The 20,136-nt window shown below is 36.6% G+C and overlaps 1 protein-coding gene across 3 annotated transcripts in view; it reads right to left on the bottom strand.

The window, feature by feature from the left end:
• Window positions 1-20,136, bottom strand: part of CTDSPL (CTD small phosphatase like) — a 1,248,266-nt gene that overhangs the window by 767,727 nt on the left and 460,403 nt on the right. The gene's annotated exons all lie outside the window — the stretch shown is intronic.

The raw sequence follows: 20,136 nt of genomic DNA on the forward strand, positions 1-20,136 counted from the left end.
ATAATGCCACCAAACAATAAAAACGAACATACTTCACATATGACCTAGCCAGATAAATATTACAAAAGCATAATCCCAGTAATATAAACACATTAAAAATCTATTATGAAACTAATACTGATTACAAAATAAAATATCCTTAGATATTTGCCTTGTTGCCTGTATACAGAAGATTTCTATTTTAGTTTGAAAAAAATGAATCGTATAATCTGTTTTGATTTAAAGACGTAGGCAGAGAAAACAAAAACAAATGCTATTTTTTCCAATGAATGAGTCATCAAGGGTAAAAAAAAATCAAAATTCATTCTGTATTGTGATGTTGTACCTCTCAGCTGCCAAAGCTCTTACAGTAATCTTCAATTAATGTGCCTCGACAGTGTTTCAATACTGAAGTGCTCTTCAGATTACAGCACAATGACGTACGACTTTTGCTGTGGATTTTTATTACTAGAATCTATCACTGTTGCTATTATCAATCATGTACCAAAAAAATGAAAATATATAAATTCCTTAAATGGCTATGCTAAAGATGCCTTCATGTAAACAGCAACAAATTCATGTTTGATTCTTTCTGCTATCGAAGGCAACTAATTTTTTTTAAAACCACAAAGGCCTCTGCTTGCCATTAAGTTTTCAGGCAGTAAAACCCAGTTTTCTGAGATGGACTGTACAGCATGAACAGGAAGAAAAACTGAACAAAACAATGACAGGCAGTAAAAATAAAGCAAGTACATAACATACTAGTTGGGAGCAGCATAAAATATCACATCATTTTAACCATCAAAAGGTACTCACAGTATGCTACAGGACAAAAATGTTTATACATTCCAGCATGTAATGGACTTGATATTAACCACCAAAAATGGCAAACCAGACTAAATCAATCAAACTCAATAATGCTACTTGGAAATATTACTACAAGTCACAATGTTTTTGACAAAGTAATCAATAACAAGAAAGTCAACACCCAAAATACACCAGCAATAATTATTCAAGAAGTTCGAGTAAAGGGATTTTTCAGATGGTTATGAAGAATTTATAAATGTCGCAGTGACCCAGAATCTAAACATATTTGGCAAAATATTTGCATATACTGGCAGACTGTTTACTGAATGGGAAGATAACCATGTTTTTTCCTGTAAGAAAACTTTGTTTCTCCCCAAGAAACATGTCCCTTGCAACCACAATTTCTAAAACCATCTTAATAATATGAAAAATGTATAGAGTAAATGATACTTTCACAGCAATGACATTAGCAAACTGTGATTGTAATGGTTCCTCACGAGGTCCAGGCTTCTGATGGAAGGAATGCCCTATTAAACAAAAGTCAGCAGACCCTCCAGGAAGGCCTAAGCAAAGAAGCAAACAGTAGAAGGCCCAAATTAGAAGGGATACGAGTACATTCCGCAAGTTAGAGCTGCAGAAAAACACCCACACACACCACCAAAGTTCAGAAAAGAAACAGCAGACACATTACAGTGGGTGGAAAAGCACATATTCAAAAGGGACATATCAACGTTGTCTGGAAAGCATAGGGCAAATACCAGAAAAATACGAAAGCACAAGCATTCATTTAAGAAAACACAGTTGAGCCATGAAACTATAATTTTATTACTAAAAGGGTTGAAAAAATAAGGAGAAACAGAATTGCTAAAGAAGATGGAACTAGAATGCAGGACCAGACCAGATGACAGACAATGAGCATGTCTGTTAAATTTCCACAAAAGGGCAGAAGCCAACCAGACATTTCAGGAGGGAGGGATGTTTTACAGTACTGATACATTTATAAGATCTATGTCCAATCATGATGCTGTCTGGCATCCTTGTGGCTAGGTCAATAGGCATGTTCAACACCACAATTTCCAGTACTGTCAGTCACATTAGTAGAATTTCCAAGAATAAAGCAAAATTCAATTAAGACAACTTATTTTGAAACAAATATTTTTTTTTACTAAATTTCATAGTTTCTAACATACAGATGCAATTCCAGAGATGCAGTATGGTCTTAAATAGGGACAAAAAAGAAGTTATGTTCTTACCATTACATTCCATCTGTGCTGTCTATCTTCATTCATTCTTGACTGTTGGGTTTCTGTTCTGATCCTCAGAACCAACTCGGTCGTTATGTCAAGCTCGTGCCAGCCAGAAACTCTCAAGCCAAGTCTACCCATACTGCCTCTCTTCTCTTCCCTTCCGATCAAGTTTTGCCCACAGTAGAAAATTGTGGAAGCTTTGTCTGAGCAACAACCCTACTAGGACCCCAGGACTAGTTATGAACCTCTAGGCGTCTTCTGAAGGGGGTAGGAGGGTGGGCATGTCAAGAATGAATGAAGATCGACAACACAGATGGAATATTATGGTAAGAACATAACTTATTTATCTGATGTTGTCAATCTTCATTCATTCTTGACTGTTGGGACAGATTCCCTAGCTACTTTATGCCCTGGGAGGCCCTAGGGAAGGATACTCCTGAGCACCACAGAGCCAAAGGATGCTCTTCATCTGGAAACAGTATCCAATTTGTAATGAGTGATAAAACTATGGGGTGTAGTCCAAGTTGCAGCTGCACATATGTCATCCATAGAAGCTCTGGAATGAAAGGCTACTGAAGTGGAAATCTGGTAGAATGAGCCCTAACTTTTGTTGATAAGTTCAGCTTATTTTGTTCATAAATAAAAGTGATGTAATTTCTCAACCATTTCGACAGAGCAACTTTGGAAACTGGTTTGTCCAGTCTAGTACCTGAAAAGGATAGAAACAAGTAGTCCGATGTTCTAAAAGATTTTGTTCTATCCAAATAAAAACATAATTGTCTGTGTACATCCAACAAATGCAAACAATATTCTTCCTTGTTTGAGAAATTTGGGAAGAAAACTGGTAGATCAATGGACGGATTAATATTGGAATCTGACATTACTTTAAGTAGAAAGGAAGGGCAAGTTCTGAGTGAAACTCACTCTGTGAAAAATGATATATGGATGTTTTACAAACAAGGCGTGCAATTCTGAGATTCTCCTGGCTGACATGATGGCTACCAGGAATAGAGTTTTCCAAGATAAAAATTTGATATCATAGGTGGCTGCTGGCTCAAAAAGCTGACGTACCAAATTTTGTAAAACCAGCGTTAAATTTGAAGGTGCAATGGGCTCTTTGAAAGACTGTTTCAAATGTAAGGCACCCTTAAGAAAGGTCTTGCAGAGACGATGAGACATCAAGGAGAGGTCATCAAAACCATTATGAAAATCTGAAATGGCAGCTAAATGAACTCTAATGGTAGAAGCCGAGGCTCCCAATTGGAATAATGTGGAGAAGTACTCCAAGACCTTATCGATCGAGGCTGAAAAAGAGTCAATATCCTTTTCCTTAGACCAAAGCACAAATCTCCTCCATTTGCTAAGATAAAGTTTCCTGGTGGATGGTTTATGAGACGCCAGAAGTATTTTCTGTACTACGGAAGATAAAATTATTCCACCTGGTAATTACTGGAAATGGAGAAGCCAAGCCGTCAACCTGAGATTTAGTAGGTTGGGATGGACCAGTCCCTGTGGATGAGACAACAGGTATGGAGTTTGATCCAGAACCCATGGACGGTGAACTAGGTGAGGCCAGAGAAAGGGAAACTAGACTTGATGGGGTCAATAAGGTGCAATGAGAATCACTTTGCTTCTCAACTGCTAGGCTTTCTTCACAAATTGGGGGATTGCTGGAAAGGCATAAAGTTGTCTTGGGGGCCAATCATGGAGAAAAACATCTATTGGGGACTCCCCACCCCCCTGAGGGGGCTGCATTTATGGTTCATGGGAGAGGCAAACAGATCGCAGCAAGGCTGACCCCATCAGCAAAAAAATCTTCTCCGCAATATCGGAGTTGACAGATCACTTGTGAAGCAAGAGAATGCATCTGCTCAGTTTGTCTGTAATCACACTGGAGTTCCCCAGAATATGCATTGCTATCAGAAAGTGGTTGGAGGCAATCACCCATTGCCAAACTCTTAGGGCATCCCGACATAAAGGGTAGGAACTGGTCCCCCCATTTGTTGATGTACCAGACTACTGAGATATTGTTTGACTGAACAGCAATTGTCCCCAAAGGGAGGGCAGATTGGAATGCTTGCAATGCTAAGAGCACGCCCCTCAGTTCTAGGATGTTGATATGCAAACTGGCCTCTTTGATGGTCTTTCCCTGGAAATGAACCCCCCAAAACACACACCCTATCAGGGATGTGTCCATGGTCACTATGGCCCTGGGCTGAGAGGGGGAAAAGGGGCGTCTCCATAATTTGTCTTCTGGTTTATCCACCAATATAAATTCTGATTGCATCAGCTGGTTATTCAGATTGGGTGGGACATTGGGTGAGTTAACACTGACCACTGTGATGCCAGAAGCCATTGAAGCAGCTTCGTGTGGTATCTCACCAGAGAAACTAGAGTGATCTTTGCAGCCATAGACCCCAGGAGCTGTAAGACTTGGCAAGCTGGAATCTTGTCTTGAGAGAGTATCACTTGAAGTTGTGACCTCAACTTCTCCAGTCTGTGAAGTGGAAGAGCAGCCATGCAAGATTTTGTGATTAGTCTTGCTCCGATGAATTGTATGTCCTATGTTGGGGATAGTTTTGACTTTTCCTTGTTTACAGAGATGCGTGAGAACTCTGCAAGCCCTAGAATGGAGTCCAAGGTGGAAAGCAGCAGATGCCTGGTGGAGGCGGTGAGGAGCAAGTCATCTAAATATGGAAACACACAGAATCCCTGTAGCCTTAAGTGAGCTGCTACCACTGCCATGCATTTGGTGAACACCCTGGGGGCTGTGGTGAGACCAAAAGACAGTACTCGAAATTGGTAATGATTGGCTCCTAGACAGAAGCAGAGGTATCTTCTGGAGCATTTTGTGGGGTGGAGGTGCGGTGTTTGCCCCCAATGCAAAAGTTTTAAGGTAAAAAGCAATCTTAGAGATAACTCTTTTCCTAAGTTTTCTGTCTTTTTTTCAGCATGTTGGCACTCAGTATTTCAAGAGCAAACATTTCAATAGGGAGCGTAATTTCTGTCTTGGGTAGAAGAACTCATTCTCAGACTAGGCTTTCTGGAAAATATTCAAAAGTTTTGACTTAATCCGTCCCACATGACTGAATTCCTGGGGTGCCTCCTGGACTATTCAGTTCAAACAGCTTTTCTTCTACATGAAAAAAGTGTTATCAACATCTAGATGTGTTCTGATTTTTTTCCCACTTAGTACAGGATTTTAGCATAGGAACTTCATATAATATTAGGATTTATAGCATCTATGATTCTCAATATTCCTCTATCCAGACTCCACATGAGAAAGATTCAATGGTGCCTAAAGTCTCTATGGTCCCAACATCAACAGTCCCTGACTTTTCCAATTCCAGTTTTGGGATCTGTAATAAGGGAATTGATCTGGTGAAAACTAGTTTTATTTGAATTCAGGTCTTTCATTCTCCCTTCTAGCTCCAATATAATCTGTAGTAACAGATGCCTCACACATTGCTTGGGGAGGGGTCTTTGGGGGTAAAAGTGGAAGGTCTTTGGACAGACCAAAACACACAAATGTGAAAAAGAAGTTGGCAGTAAAAATGCACACAATTCTCTCAATTATCTGTGCTCCCCAGGACCTCTACAAGCGACTATGGCAAGACCATAGTGATATGTACATAAACAGGAGGCGTCCAGATCATACAGTCTCTGTAGATTAGCCATGGTAGGTTGGCATACAGCAATTCAGCACAGTCTCGCTCTACAGGGATCTTACGTTCCATGAGAGTAAAACATTTTGGCATACAAATTGAGCAAGACTGAGACAAATTTTTTTTTTTTTACACTTTATTGAATTACCACTTGCGACAAATTTGCATTTCTACAAAAGTAATCAAACTGTATTAACAAGTTCACATTTACAAACATTATACTTCACATATATTGCCATATATCACATAACCTAAGCAACATTACATAAATTATTCAATTCCTGTCTTTTTTAAACAAGAAACATCTTTATTAAATCATCACTTACAACATAGGCAATCATACATTTATATAAACGAAAACAAACCACACTGACACAATCCTAGTTGCAAACATTTTACATCACAAACCATACTGAAATGCCCAGTTGCAAACATTATACATCACTTATAATCTACCCAATCACTTTCGGTCAAAGATTACATAACTCATTGTGAAGGCTGCCAGCCCAGTTAGCTAGAATTTTGTAAATAATTCTATGTCATTTGTGAATATTAATATGATCCATAGGCTTGTTTTACAAATGTAAGACAACTATATGTTATGTGTATGTTAAACTGTATGTTATGTGCTGAGCTTCAAGAATGTAAACACAGTGTACACTGCTGGAGAAGGGCAGAAATGTCGATGGACTATATGACTATGGAAATGTATGTTTTCATGGCAGAAGTTGGAACATACAGAGTTAACTTGCAAAACTCTATGAAAATAAGTTGACAAGTAAAGAGTTTTACCACTGTGTTTTCTACAGCAAAGAGACAGAATGTCTGCAGCTAGAAATTCTTCCTATTGTCTGTAAACAGAAATAATTACAGGTTTCAAGGGTAAAAGTATTTAACTGGTTTTACAACTTCCAGTTCCAGGCGACTTCTTAGGGATAAGTTTTTTTTGACGCAGAGGTGTTAATTTTAAAGTTTCTGTTAGCCTGGGACCTAAAGGCAAAAGCGACAGGAATGATGTAATCTAAAATAATCCAGCAGAAATGTTAGATAGTAATTTAAGAATTATCTCAGACAGTGAGAGTATGGGCATTTTGTATCTTGTCTTGGATCTGAACACATCCATCTTCAGCACTTCTCATCAGTATTTGCCTTGCTCTGTAGGTAAGACTTGGATCACAGTACCTCTCTTAGAGATAGATAGGAAAATAGTAAGATCAGTCTAGATATTTTCTGCATTTATGCGAGACTGTCCTGCATGTTGTTTAAAAATATTTCATGCGATTCTGAACTCTGTTGTCACTGTGTTGAGTTATTGAGTATTGCCTTGTGCTTTTACTATTTAGTATTAAATATATGTAAACCTTTTAATTGTGGCTGGTTTGTTTAGAGATATTTAAGCTCATGGTATTTGCATGCATTTGGTGACACTGTACAAGCTACTCAAATAGCCTTAAAAGTCTAGTCACACTTACCATTTGGATAAGAGTAGCATTACACAGCAGAATTGGTCACCCTTTGTGAAGGGACTTATAGTAGCTGATAAGCAGAGCTAGTTGGTGGCAGTGATTTCTACCTTATAGTCTTGGCGAAAGGGGGCATAGCTAGTGAACCTGTACCAGCCTTCCCCAGGAGTGTCTGTGTGTTTATATATATAAATCAAATCTCAAAGTGTGTGTGTGTGTGTGTGTGTGTGTGTGTGTGTGTGTGTGTGTGTGTGTGTGTGTGTGTGTGAGAGAGAGAGAGAGAGAGAGAGAGAGAGAGAGAAAGAGCTACTGGTTGGACAGAGAATGTGTTGGAGGTTTTGGCTTGACCACTCAGCTGAGATCCTAACCCTATAGCTGTGCCAGTGGGGAGTCTTATTGGGGATCTGGAGAGAGAGGGAGAAACCAGCCTCAGACTGACTGTGATCTCTGTATGCTCTTACGGGCAATTGTACTTTAATGTGTGTGTACTTGTCATCCTCCCAATGTGCACGTCCCTCACTGGTGCTAGTGGTAAGGATTGAAGCTCCTTCGTTACTGGGCCAGTACACGGGCATCACACTAATTTAATTCCTGCCTTTCTTTAAACCTCATTCTTCCCCTGTATGTATTGCTCCCACAAGTCCCATTTTTTCCTATGCAGTTTGCTCCTACCCTTTTCTAAAGATCTCAATTCCAGTTGTTTTACCTATGTTACTATACTCACTACTTCTGCTATAGTTGGTTTGGATTTTGATTACCATTTTCTAGTAATTGCTTTTTTTGCCACCATAAATAGATACAGCAAGGCCTTACCATGTCTAGGCAATTCCAATTCTGTATTACAGCTCAGAAAAATCATCCCCCTCATCACACCAATCTGCCCACTCAGCATCTCCAACAGTGCATTCCGCAGGGAATCCTTAAAATCCGTCAACTCATTGCACTCCCAATATGTTCCCAATTACCTCTTTTTCTCCCCATCACATCTCAAACATTTGCCGTCTACTTGAGGAAAAATTCCCTGGAGTCTATTTGGGGAATAAAATATCTATGTAAACATTTCCAAGTAAAAATCTTAAATCTTCTAGATTTTGTTTCATATTTGGGAGACATAACATATATTCTCCCATTGTTTCTTTGTGAATTGCTTATCTAATCTTCAATTAAATGCAGATGTTCCTATGAAATGTAAATTCTGTCTAGCTTAGCTCAGTTTTAAAAATTCGGGGAGTGATATGTAAATTCACTTGAAATCTTATTACTGAATTCACATCTTCCATGCCAAATACTTTCATAAATGTCTTCAAAAATCTAACCCCCTTTGTTATACTTTTCTCTTTGGGTCCCCTAGACACATCTTCACTGCTGAAAATCAAATTCCATTCCCCACTATAAGTAATATTCCTTGCTGAAAACTGATTATTTCTCCCAGAATTTTCTTAAGCTCCATTATAGCAGTTTTAGGTGGAATATAAACACATGCCAGTATAATCATCCTCCCCTGCCAGTAGCCTCTTAGCACTACAAATCTGCCATTATTATCTTTGTTATCCTCTTCTACCACTATTGGAACTCCTCTTACAATTAAAACAAGTACTCTTTTCCTTTGTCCCAGATATTACACTGAATAACCACCCTGAAAATTTGTATCAAATTCACATGTTCAGTTATTTCCAAGTGCGTCTCCTGTAACACAGCAATTTGCACTCTACATTTTTTAATATAGTTCACTATTCTTTCTTTTTTGTATTTACCTGTGAGACCATTGACATTTAAAGATATTACCAATCATTAGCGGACCGGAGTTCCGCTGTGGCGACCCCTAACCGGGAAAAGCCGAAAGACACAAACAGAAAATATCACTGTATTAAAAAGTTATTATTCCCACCTTTGATGTAAAACACCATTTTTTGTTAAATGTCTAGTTCCAGCTTTTGTGTTACATGCATACACTGTTTGGCAGGTTAAACTTTTATATAGTTGTTTTTTGTCATATCCATTTGAGCCCATGTCACATCTTACAAAGCATTTTGTTTTATTGAAAGCCCTCAAACAAAGAAACAAAGAACCCCGAATATCCCCCTAAAACCTATTAATTTAATTCTAACACACAAAGCTATGCACATCTTCAAAATTGAAGTTTAACCTCCTAATAGGAACTAATGTCCCAAACTGACAGCCACACTCACAGACTTGAGTTAACCTAAATGAAAGGCTATCCCATGCTAAGACACATGGTGTAGCCTGTGCTTCTACTAATTGCTAACTGGCTTTGTCTTATCTTTATAGTTCTCCCAGCTGGGAAAACCCCTGAATGCTTTCAGACAACAATATCTCCTAGCCAGTTTCTCTTTTCTTTCTTTTTTCCCTAGCCAATCACTTTCCACCAGACTGTAACCAATTTTTCTTTATCAGATTGTCTCCATACAGACATGAGAACCAGGAAGTCAATTTCTCGTTATCATATTGTTTCCAAGAAGACATGAGGGTCAGATACAAAACTGCTATTAAGCATACATTCATTTGCTAGAAAAAAAAAGCCTCATGATATTCAATATTCTTTTTCATTTACTTGCTTTTTCTTAAAACCTGTTACTAAATCAATCTAAGGTCCTTAATCCAGTCATTACTCCATGCAAGAATGAGAAAAAGCACATTACATTTTTCTTTTGTCATGCTCTTTTAACCAGGCCTTTTTTTAACATAGTAGTACCTACATTTCTTAAAACTGAAAAAAGACTAAAGAGAGAAAGGAAGGAAAAAAGATCAATACCTATTTACTCTTCCCATTACACTTAAAAATAACTGAGCGGTTTTTACCTTATACTATGCAAAGAAAACCATACACCACAAAAAACAGTACTATTGAGAAAAAATGTTTGCTTTACTTACCGTTAACTTTCTCCCCTCTTGCCCTCCTAAAAGTATTTTTTCCAAACATTAATGACATGACATAGAACAAAGTCTACAAAAATTCCAATATTTCCAAATTTTCTCATTCTGTCATATTTCACAAATATAATTATTGCATTGTAATCCCAGATTAAGTTACTGGTTTTATTACTGTTCCTCTCAGTCTCTGAAATCCTGTCTACTTCATTTTTAACAAACCCTCGTTTCTTCAGTCAACTCTCGTGCCCCCTTCCTTCTCTCCAGCATTTTCCATTGAAAGAGTGGAAAAGGTTTCACAGTTACAGTCTCTCTGTGGTCTTTATTCGTAGAAGAACAAGAAGGAGAATCTCCTTCTGTTTAACAGCTCACTTTTTGTTGGATAAACTTTTGTACTTCCTCCTTAGCATGTATTTCATCAGAAAGTCATTTTGACCCTCCAGGGAAGAATACATTGAAGACAGCTGGGTAAAGCAGTTTGAATTTCACACCTGTGTCTCAACATTCCCTAAACAGTGGAATTAATTTATTCCTCTTCTGCCTGGTGTACAATGAGTAATCATTCTCCACAAACACTCTGCTGTCTCCCACTTTTAGTATTTTGTCCTTCTGCCACATTTTGTCAGAATCAATTCCTTCTGATGACAGAAGTACATCTTTACTATTAAAGGTCTAGGTTGCTTTCTCACAGACAGGTTGGGAGCATCCACATGATGTGTTCCTTCAGCTAACAACTCCTGCTTTGGAATACCAGTCCAGTTGCTTATTTGTGTTTTCATAAAATGAATGCAGTCTATTCCTTCCAGATTCTCTAGTACAGCTGAAAATCTCAGGTTTTCCCTACGTGCTCTGCCCTATAATTCTATTGTTTTTTGAAACATCTCTTCCTGAGCAGTCTCATATTCAGCCAACCTTTTCTTCATTTCAGCTTCAAAATTTTGCAGCTTTATCACCTCATCTGAATATCTGTTTAAAGCTTCTTCCATTTTTTCCAGCCTTTTATTGTTTGTGTTGATATAATCCATCAGTGTTTCATTTATTTTAAGAAGGTCTGTGTGCAGCTGTCTTATATCTTCCTGTAGGCTACTGGAAGTCATGTCTGGAGATCAGATTGCTTTCTGCTGAAAAGCTGCAGAACTTTCCTCCAGTCAGTGTTTCTTCTTCACTTTTTGTAGCTGATTTTTCCAGGTGCTCTGTATTTCTTTTTTCCTGGCATTCAGGCAGTACACTTACTAACCAGCTACTGAAATTCACCCATAAACACAAAAGTCTGGCCTTCTCTGTTGAGTTTCTGTTTTCACACTGGGAGAGCTAGAGTCAAGCTGTTACTCAATGTGCATCTTGGAAGTCCCGGGCTCTTCCAGGCTTTGATCCAACTTTGGTGAAGAGCTCAGATCTGTTTGCCTCCATTCACAACAAGGCGTTGGCAAAATTCTGCACAAGAACTCCTCACAAGCAGAAGTGGATAACAGATGCATTCTCATTTCCTTAAGATAGGAATGTCCCTGTATGCCTTTCCACCCTTTCCACTGAAATCCAGAGTCATTCTGAAGATTCAGAAGGACTCTCCAATGATCACTGTGGTGACTCCCTTCTGGCCCAAGGAACAGTGGTTCTCCCTTCTTTTAGAAATGGCCACGGATAAATGTCATAAGCTTCCTAAAAGACTGGACCTGCTGACACAATATAAGTGTTGTTTGAAACACCCAACTTGAGACAACGTCAGCAAACTGCCTGGATAATAGAGTTTTAATACCCTTTAAGCACCTATTTTCTGAGGACATGCAGCAGGTATTAATGGAGGCAAATAAACCTGCTAGTAGGAAATCATATATTAGCAAGTTGGTGCCAAAATAAGAACCAGGACTCTCTTAAGGCTACTATTTCTTTGTTTATACAATATTTAAGTGAATTACTTTCATCTTGCCTTTTGTACTCCTCTCTCAAGATTCATTTCTTTGCCATTTTAACATGTCTGCCCATGGCTCCCCCTCTTTCAATGTACTCCTATATCAAAATATTTCTGAAAGGTGTTTTGCATAACTTATTGCCTAGAAACATGTGGCTCCCCAACGGATCTTAATTTTGTTTTTGAAAATGAAATCTTGCTTCATTTAAACCAGTTCTTCAGGGTGATTTGAGGTTAACATGGAAAACAGTTTTACTGACTGCTCTGAATTCTGTAAGACTGTCCAAGTTGCAAACTCTGGTGGGTCAACCTGATCTCATTTTCCACACAGACAGGGTTTCTTCGAAAACTAATCCTTCATTTATGCCTTAAACAATATCCAAGTTTACTCTGAGCAAAGCTATCCATCTCTCTGTCTTTTCAGAAACTAAAAATAAGGGAGATAGGATTCCTCGTATTATGGATGTCTACACACAGTTCAGATTCCATTTTAACAGAAATAAAACCTTCAGAAATTTTGATGAGTTATTCATTTCCTATGAAGATAACAAAAAAGGCCAATCTGTGTCAAAGCAGACAATTTACAAATGTTTTTTTTCATTGGCATTTCCTTTTTTTATTCCCACCATAACAATTCAATTCCTGGCAGGGTCAAGGCACATTCTACCTTGGCTTCTTCACTGGCTTTTTGGAAAGTGGTAGACTCTAGAAGTATTCTAGAAGTGTCAACTTGTTCCTCTGTACATAAATTTACAAAGCACTACACACTAGAATTCTTTTCCAGGTCTAGTGCAGGCTTTGCTATGACTATTTTCCAGGGATTTCTAGACACTCATCCTTCCTCCTCCCAAACCTTATGTCAAGGCATTCTACCTATATGATCTAATGATGAACGTAGTACAGATGTGTAGATACACTTAACCACATAACAGCACATGCTTGAATCACTGCTGCGTTAACCACTCCATCCCTTTTTATTTTTATAAGATTTCGGTTGCCAAGATGAGGACATGGATTTCTATTTACCTAGCATCAATTTCTTTCAAGGCTCTAGTCTCCATTCTTCATTTAACATGAAAGCTCTGAAAGGCTTGGCACGTTGAAGGTGCCCTTAGACTTTGGAAGTTGGTTGGCTGTTATATCCTAGGCAGGGTATAATCCATACAGCTAAGACTACTGAAGCAGTGATCTATTTGAACATGTACTATTATGGTAAGTAAATATATGTAATGAAAAAGGACTGAGACTCACAAACTCAGCAATGGAGTTCATTAACTAGAGTCTACAACTACAACAATGCCACTCACTGATTATTGCTACATTAGGTGTACAAAAGTTGTGCAGTACTAATGATCCTTGAGTGCAACACTTGTCTTGTGGCTTATCAATGCTGAATCTGTTTTCAGGATAGTCCAAGAGACATTTAAGATAATGGGTAATGTCTGCAGGAGACTGTCTTGTGGAAATATTTTTACTTCCTTTGTTAACTGGTATAGAGCACAGATCTAGATGAACCAGCCTGCACTGGTGGTATTGATGGATAAAGCTCTATTTCCTGAGTGACTTGAGTTTGAATAGCTGCTCAAGTGGTTGATGGTGTAGCCCGGAAAGGATAGACATGTCCATCCTGGGGGCAGGAGGGATAAGTACGGGTTCAGGGTACACTCATCTCCTGGATTCTATTAAGTACAGTTTTGGAACTTAAGTTAACTGCTGTGTGCAAAAAGGTAGCAAAAGTACTCAGTAATATATTCAGTAGGCTACTTTTTCATTTAAAATTTACTTAACACCAAAAGTACCTTCAACGTAAACCAAAGTTACTTAAAATACTTTGGATGCTTTTACCATCTTTTCAGTCCCATGATCAGGCCTTCTACCTAGCATACAAAAAGCCCCAGGCCTCTATCATTATTGCCAAAAATTGCTGGGTATCCTCATCTCCCTCTTCCCCATACCATCTGTCCCTCCTGTGCAATCTCAAGTGTGAGATACTGGCTTCAGTTAGCATAACAAATGTCTTAGTTTTAACCTATGCTTCACTGTAAAAGGTACATCCCTTAATGTAGACAAGTTTGAAAAGTTATCCAAACAGCAGTATTTTAACCTCCCAACTAGAAATGCGTACTGCTATCTAAAAGCATTTGGATCGTGCATTACAATTACAATCACTATTTGACCATTTGCATATATTATATATTCCAACTTGCACTGCAGGTATTCACTAAAGTACATGTTAGGTTTTATTACAAACATTAATTTCCTCTAACAACTTAAAATTACATCAAAAGCTTCATAGTTTCCTAGTTTCTGGCTGATTTGTGTTCAGGCCTAAAAGTCACAGATGAACACAGATTCCATCACATTTATCAGCAAGGCAGCTGATTAAACCCATAGAGCTAATCTTTGTTTTAAATGATGTAAGTGAATCCAAGCATCTACTAGGTAAAGGAAGTTTGCTACAGTTATTAGCTATCAACATTTATATATCTGTACTCGTCCTAGGTGTCATAACCTTTTGGATGTAGAAGGAAAAATCACTGTTATTGAATAAACCTGTACAATTCTAAGATCTTGAGTCCTAACATTAGCCTTAAACCTTTATTGTAAGGTGATTTATAACTTATGCATAACATACCTATATGTGATCGAAAATAAAACTAAGTAGCTCAAGCAGTCAAAATACATCCCCTTGCCAGCTGAAATTTTCTTTGTAAATTTACTCTACAAACATTCTAGCGAATAATTTATTATATTTTTATTTATTTATTACTTATCTTTTTGCTGACCAGGTTAGTCCCATTAGGCTAGCAGCCTCTTTTCAGGGGAGACCCAAGGAGGAAATGATATTACTACAGGAAATCTGGTCACGGCGTCAGGAAATGCCAGTAGTCTTTTCAATAATGGCTATGTTTACATCCACCTACTACGACTAACTCAAGCACATAGAACCTTGGTTTAACATCTCATCCAAAATCAGCAATCAATCTACACGGTGTGGGAAGAGAACCCACAGCCTTCTGCACCAAAGGCAAGTGTTCTACCTGTTGTGCCACTGACTGTGTATAAGACCACATTTTGTATATAAATGGAAGAGAGACATAAGTAGGAAAATGGTCCAACTATGACAAACTCTCCCTCAACTATTAACATTTAACTGCTTAGAAGATGGACCTCATTGTGTAATGTATAGTAAGGCCAGTGGGCCTAGCGACAGTCATTTTCATGGCACACGGCAACTTACTCAAAAAACACTACCTCCAGGTTGAAAAACAATTCTTACCCTCCACCAAAACAGTTCCTAGGTCATCATGCATCATATGAAGTCCCCCCAAACAGGCTCTCCCTCAGCTAAAAATCGAGGACCAAAAAAAATCATATGTTGAACTAACTTATTTCTTTCTAAGTTCTTTTTTTTCCAAAATCTCTTTATTTCAATTTTCTTTTTTTCCAAATAATAACAACAATACAATAACTCAAAAACACAAATAAACAATACATATCTAAAGAAAACAGACAATCTTGTTTCGAGAAAATTATACATATATATATATATATATATATATATATATATATATATATATATATATATATACACATACAATATATACACAAGAAGTCACTACATCGTCAAGTAGAGTATGAGAATTCTTATGTTCATTTGGTCTCATAAGGGATAGTGGAATGAGGATAGTCTATATAGAAAGTAAAGATAGAAATTCAACCATTTATTGTATGGTTAGGAAAAATATCTAGATACACATATACTAAGAGAAGGGGAAAGATGCAATAAAACTGGTTATACTACATTCATTTCTTATTAAAAGGTTAGCTTTTCATGTCAATTTGTGGGCAAATTTTATTTGTCAAGAATTATATCTAGTAAGTAACCCCAATATTTTTGGTAATAGCGCTTATTTTTTTGTTTTTGAATAAACTAATTTGTGAGATGAGATATATTCGATAGCAAGATTGCTAAAATTTTCCCATGTAATTGGTGACATGACATTCCAATTCTTTGTAATAAAGAATTTAATAAGGGCACACATCGTAATAAAGACATGTTTTAATATTTTTGGAAGTTGATGTTAATGTGCAGTATAGCTGTCTCCCATGTAAGGGCTGATTTTTCATATCCCATATTCTCTAATCTTACTCTCAAGGAACACCATAAGTTGTGTATCTTAGTGCAGTTCCACAAGACATGCAAAATATCAGCTGCTTGATCCGGACAATGGGGACATATAGGTGAAAAGTTAGGATTGAATTTATTTAATTTAGATAAGGTATAATATAGATTGTTCTTTACCATAATTTGTGTATACAACAGCTACTTGAAAGGAATGAATTTGATTGTATTTTCAATGGCTAGTTCCTTATTTTCTTCAGTCAGTGATTGATTTTTCGTTTGCCAATAGTTTGAAAATAATAAAGAATTCTGATGTGTTGCGCTCATTACAATTTTATAAGCCCTAGAAATTGTTTTCCCTTTAATTGCAAGATTTTCAAGTATTAAGTTAACTAAATTTATGTTCTGTAAGTCAGTGTGTATTTGTGAGAATTTAGCATTTATAAGATGATGAAGTTGGTTAAGGATAATACTATATTTCTTAGGAAGTTTGAGTTCAAGTCTCATTTGCCCCATGGAGTCTTTCCATTGGTATATACCCCATATTGTGTAGTCTTTTATCAGGGGGTAGTTTGTTAGATTTACGAGTTTATTATTTATTAGTAGATTAGGATTTAGGTGTAACTGTTGTATGAGGGCAAAAGCGTCAGCTAATTGCAATGATTTAAATATAGTTTCTGTGTTGTAAGAATCATGTTTTTAATTAGTGGGTGTAGATTCTTCGTATATATGCTAGTCTGGTTTAAATTCAAGAATGGTAGGGATTTGATATTATAGTAGAGGGATTTCAACTGTTTATTCCAGATTTTGGTCCACTGGGGTGTCCCAGTATTTATATACGAGTCATAGTTTATTATTTGTATTAGTCTGTAGACAGTAATTATACTATAGTAAAGCTTAAAATCAGGCAACCCCAATCCCCTCTTATTTTTGGCGAGTTTTCCATATTTAATTCTGGTAGATTTGGGATACCATAAGAATCTTGATATAGCTTTTTTCCATGGCAAGGAAGAAGTTTTGGGGAATATTTAAGCATTTAATTGAAAGAATATTCTTGGTAGAAAATTCATCTTGACAACACTAGCTTTTGACAGTAGAGACATATTGATGTTCTTCCATCTATCAAAATCATTTTGAATACTAGTCCATGTACTTAGTATGTTATTGTTTATAATATCTTTGAAGTCCGAAGTAAATAGTATTCCTAGATATTTTATCTGATAGTTTACTTTGATCTCACTCATGGGAAAGTACAATTCTTTATGACCTATAGGATTGAGGGGAAAAATGTGTGACTTGTTTTAATTTAAGTTATAGTTTGAAATTACCGAGAATTCATCAATAGCTTTAAGTATTTTTGTGAGGTCAGTAGTGGGGAGTTGGAAGTATATATTTAAGTCATTGGCAAAGGCCGAGTATATAAGATTTGTACTGTGGATTCTGGGAATATGATGAAAGGTTTTTTGTGAAATAAACAGAAGGAGGGGTTCTAGATAAAGATTAAATAGGTATGGCGAAAGAGGACATCCTTGTCTTGTACCACTGGATAAGAGTATAGGGTTAGTTATAAGTTTGTTTACCTGTATAGTGGTAGAAGCTTTCTGATACAGAACCTGGATCATTTTAATGAATTCCTGAGGAAGCCCATATAAAAGCAGTATATTAAAGAGAAAGTGTAAGTTTACTCTATCAAAAGCTTTGGTTGCATCTACTGTAAGGGCATATTGGGGGCATTTATCACTATTAAGTAGTCTTACAATGGTATCTAAGAGGAGCGTTTTGTCACTTGTTTGTCTGTTTGTCATAAAGCCCATTTGTTGTTGGGAAATAATAGAGGGGAGTATATTCTTAAGTCTATTTGCTATAACATGGGCTAATATCTTAAGATCAGTGTTTATGTGGGCTATTGGTCTATAATTTGCTGGATCTGTTGGGTCAGAATGCGATTTAGGAATCAACATCGTCTTGGAGTTATTTAAGTATTTGTCTGTTATACCATATTGTATTATATAGTTAAAAACTTTTAATAAAGCTTTGGAGATAGATTCCAAGAATAACTTATAAAAATCAGATGTGTATCCATCTGGCCCAGGGGATTTACCTAGTTTTAGTTTATTTATTGCAGCTTTTATCTATTTTAATTGTAACAGTGATTTTAAGAGTTTCCTTTGATCTTCTGTAATTTGTGGAAAGTGTATATTATGTATAAAATCCTCAAATCTGTCTGTAGATGGTGATAAGGGTATATTGTATAAGTTCTTATAAATATCTTCAAAAGCGTCCACTATATCTTGGTCTTTATATTTCACCTGTCCTTCATATTTTATTTCTTTGATTCTAGGAGGTCCACTTTTTATGTTAATTCGTCTAGCTAGGAATTTTGATGGTGTTTGAGCCCATTCTGAGTATTGATATATTGACCTTAATTCTAAGAAGGAGATAGTTTCTAAATAGTGTTTGTGTAATTGTTTTTGCCAATCAATTATTTTTTCCTCAAGTTCTTTAGAATATTTTTCCTGAAGTTCTAGTTCAGCAGTGTTTATTTGATACTCTAGTTCATTCTTAAGATGGTTATATATTTTTTTGAGCCATGCAGATTTTTGAATAATACCCCTGATGACCGCCTTGGTAGCCACCCACTGTATGTCACATGGAATTTGAGTGGATATAAAATCATTCTGGAGTTGGGCTAGGACATTCTGAATTTCTTGTGTTGTTTCTTGGTTTTGTATAATTTTAGGATTTAACGTCCAGGTATTGAAATAGGAAATATTTTGTTTATGGGCTTGAAAGTTTATTAAAAGTCTAATTTTGGAATGATCTGAAAGAGTTCTAGGTGATACAGCATAATTTAATTTGTTAGAAAGGAAAGCAAGGGAAATTAGAAAAACATCTATCCTGGACCAAGTTTTATGAGTGGCTGAAAAGAAAGTGAATCTTGATATTGTTTTATCATACTGAAATTTAACATAAGGGTCAACTAGTTCAAATGTATTTTGTAATTCTTCAAGTGCTGTAGTGGTAGATTGTGACTGTCTGTTTTTATTATGCAATCTATCCTTATCTAGATTTAGTAAAGCATTCCAGTCCCCACCTACAATAAACAGATGATTTGGGTATTTGGTATTTGGCTAATAAATTAAAGATTTCATAAATGAAGAGCTGTTTATTTGAGCAGGGGCTATATATATTAAGAAAGAGTAATGTTTGTTGAAAGTATGATATTCAGCAGTAAATAATACCCATCGTCCCTTTGAGTCAGCTTCATAGGAAGTTATCTCTCCTTGAAAGGATTTATTTACTATAATGGCCACTCCCCTAGACAAAGAACTATAATTTGCAGCAACTATTGTTTTAACCCATTTTGTTTTCCTTTCCCTTGTTAGAGTGTATTTAACAGTGAATAAAAGGTTGAAAGTAATTCTGTTACAAACATGTAACATAAATAAGGTATAAAATAAAGCTTGCTTAAATGCAGAAACAGAGTTTATCAATATGTGATCAGCATTCATACTAAATTACCATGGCTTGGAAAATAAGGAATCTGCTGAATGGACATTTTTCCCTTACAGACTTAAAAAACAGGATGTATGCAAGAGCAAAAATGCAAAATCTTCTTTTTAAGAACACTGACATGTTTTTCTGCATATAAAAAGAATGGACGCAATATGTTTCCTTAAACAACAGGACATGTTTATGACACTGTTACAATGTGTTTCCTTTTTCTGCATTTGGCACAAGAACAGATGTTCTTATACAAAGATACAAACAGAATACTAAAGACAAAAAACAGGATGTTCACACTGTCAGAAAAGCTGAAAAATAATATCATTAAGTCAGCAGTTTGCGTCAGCATCTGCAACAATTAGTATTGTTTCTACAGGATGAGCAATTCTCCAAAATAGAATACCAAGAGGAAATGTATATTTATGTACATGACTAAAATTGTATATAAAGATCTGTATGAATCCAGTTATGTCAGAGGTATTGGTAGAGACACATTTGTCTCGAGGTAAATGTTATATCTCTCACATCATCTGTACTATATGAG

This window comes from Protopterus annectens, chromosome 3.part1 (genome assembly GCF_019279795.1).
Source record: "Protopterus annectens isolate FY-2018-M chromosome 3.part1, PAN1.0, whole genome shotgun sequence".
Taxonomy (NCBI): domain Eukaryota; kingdom Metazoa; phylum Chordata; order Ceratodontiformes; family Protopteridae; genus Protopterus; species Protopterus annectens.